This window comes from Cryptomeria japonica, chromosome 3 (assembly GCF_030272615.1).
Source record: "Cryptomeria japonica chromosome 3, Sugi_1.0, whole genome shotgun sequence".
Lineage (NCBI taxonomy): Eukaryota > Viridiplantae > Streptophyta > Pinopsida > Cupressales > Cupressaceae > Cryptomeria > Cryptomeria japonica.
Window position 1 is genome coordinate 174,614,477 of NC_081407.1, and position 3,328 is coordinate 174,617,804.

Below are 3,328 nucleotides of genomic sequence, written 5' to 3' on the forward strand. Positions count from 1 at the left end.
TGGATCACCATTTCTGTAAAAGTGAGTACATTTTTGGTTTCTTTTTCATTTTTTTTTATATTTTATCTATTTTCAATCTTTTAACTAATTAAAATACAGGATATCCTAATAATCATTAATATAGATTTTTGCAGGCATAAAGTTTACCATATGGTGGTGAATTTATGCCATTGGTGAACTTTATTAAATTGGCAAACATTTAGGTTGCTTTTGTGTAAAGCGAAAAAAAACACAATATTAGGTAATCGTGAAATTTGCATGTCCATGTCATTTTCTATTTAGTTTTATTTCTATTATGGGAGAATGGCTTAATGCACATGTTACACCTATTTTTAATACATATGCCTTTCAATATATGTAGTTTTGCACCCATATTGATACACCCTTATTTATTGTGGAATTTATGACTATATATAACCAAATTATTTGTGGTTGCAGGATGGACCTTGTGGATGCAAAATGGACCTCAAATATTTTAAAATTTAAATTCAAGTTTGGTTGACATGTACTCATTTTAGTAGTCATTTGAGCTGACTAAACACACATTTGTATGATTTGGTTTGTGTTTGTTTTACGGTAGTTTATTTTCAATTTCACATTCTTTAATATTCTTTTGATCTCATTGTGAAGGACTTGATCCCTAAATAACAACAAAACATTAGTTTGGAGTAGTATAACAAGTAATGAACGTATGCACATCATTTTAGGGTGCTTGCTTGTTTGTCAATCTTTTCACATGTTTCTAGGGGTTGGTCTAGGTAAACATGCTCCTTTGTGACATAATGATGATCATTCATAAGGTATTTTTAAATACAAGCATTCTCAAATATTAGAACAATTAAAGTTCACAAATTGAATAGGGGGGCTATAGGTCAAGTTTATATATTGATATTGATCAAATAAATGTGCATAGGACAAATTTGTGGACGTGAAAAAGGCCTTAATTGGTGAACTAGATCCATACAGATATTAGGTCTAGTGTAGAGTTCAAAGCATTGCATTGCCAAAGAGGGTAACATTTTTAAGGTAGAGACAATTTAGAATTAATGCCACATTAGTGATCATCCAATCTTTGGCCATAGAGTTAGGTACTTCTATCAGCTACATTTAATTTCCTAAATCAACATTTGTTATAGAATTGCATTATTCACACCCACAACACATGTCCGTTAATTTAGGTTTATTTGTGTTGTATGCATTATTTTTGGTAGTCTAGATTAAGCTCAAGGAAAGTATTTTTCCCTTCACATTTTGTAAATCTTGATTGATTCTACATGATCTAGTTTATTCCTAGGGGTTTACATGATTATTAAGATTTTTCTTCACAAATTTGACTTGTTTTTTTATTGTTGTGTTCTATTACATCTATATTGTTATGTCCATATCTATTAAGGTTTGATATCTTTTACACACCTTCCCACCCTTGGTATACTGTTAGTGTTTCACTTTTGGATATGATGTACCATTGATATTCCTTATTTTACTATAAGTGTACTTTTGAGCTTTATATGTCTATTTTTGTTTATGATGCAAGATACTTGTGATCTTACTCTTCCATTAAGGAGTGCTTGTTTAAACCCTACAATGGCCTACTCAATTGAATGAAATTAAAATCTATTTGATGCTTGTATTTAGAACAATGAGAACTTAGACCGTGATGCTCATAAGGAGTGCTTGTTTAAACCCTACAATGGCCTACTCAATTTAATGAAACTAAAATCGATTTTGATGCTTGTATTTAGAACAATGAGAACTTAGACATGAACACCCATAATTTTGTAAATAAATTTTTATAGTTTGGGTATTGCAAAAATCTAACACAACTAATGGATATGATTCAACATGTGTTCAATAAGTCATTGAGATTAGAGATCTTACAAGAGTTCAGTGTTAAAATTGCTTAATCTAAAGTGTGTTTAATACATATATTATCTCCCATTTCTATTGCTAACCCATCCACCACTACTAATCGCTATAGTAACACTATTATTTGTGTCCCACAACCACATAGTATCTATCAATTGTCCACCTATCTTCCTATTTATGCCTTGACCCTTGGCTATATACCTCTTGCTATACACATTAATCAAATGATCTATAACACCTATGTCGATCACTATTGAACATATCACTGCCCCACTTAGATATGCCACTTCCACATTTACCCTTACATCCCATAACGTAAGTGCCCTCAAGTACCTATCCTCTTTTCTGCCATTAACCCAAGTGAATCCACCTCTTACATTCCACACTTTCTTTTATACATTCCATAGTGGTCCTAACCATCACTTGTTATTGCAACATGGTGGGGTTTGACTAATGAAGACTAAGGTAGGAGAGTTGATGGTGTTGGTAGTCGGTGGAATGCATCTTAGAGGATGCTTGATCAAGGCATAATCATGCTAAAGAACCCATGGGAAGCTAATGGTCCTTTCAAGGTCAGCATGCATCAAGATAGTCATGACCTTTTGAAGTTTAATACCCCATGGCATTGTGCTTATTGGTTGACCATTACCTCTCATTTCCAAACTATCATAATTTGAACATTTTCTTTGGACGCAAAAGAAAACCACTTCAGTGGCAATTTCAAGTGACCATTAATCTGGGGCGTGTGATGTTGTGGCTGTAGCATGATGTCCCAAGTTAATAGCAAAAGATTGAGTAAGATTATCCTTCGTAGAGAACTAACTGTTACTTTCATAATCATTGTATTCCTCTTTTATCTTATTGTTACATGGCCGAAATTGCATTCATCCAAACTAGTGAATGTTGTCAAAACTATTATGATAACCTAGTTGATCCAAGTATGTTTAATCATTTCAAATGTTGAGTCATTCATGAAAATGGTTATCTATTTGCGTGTTTAACGTTGCATTGCTCTACAACGCAATTTTATCCTATCAGGCCCATTCCGGAAATTAAGAGAGGAATATGTCAGACGATAGTTGCTAGATAGATAGAGCTACTGCTATGATAGGTGGAAAAAATGGTTGTTTTCTTGATATTGTAACTTGCAACCTACAGATTCATGAGCTGTGCAAGCAAAATAAAGTGGTAGAGGCTGAAGAACTTCTGGGTGGAATGTCAAGAGGCCATATACCTATCAAATATGCGCGGAGGCTCACATTTTATTATAAAGTTCACTTTAATAATGTTGTAACTCATTAACGAGTTAAAGGGTCATTTCATAATATATTTTATGAAAATACTAGAGTTATGGGAACTGAAAGCTCTCCCTATGTTATTTATTATAAAAAAAATTCTAAGAAGAAAGGGTGGAGTTTTTGGTAAGTTTTTGGGTGAGAGTTAGGAGAGTTTTTGAAGAGGA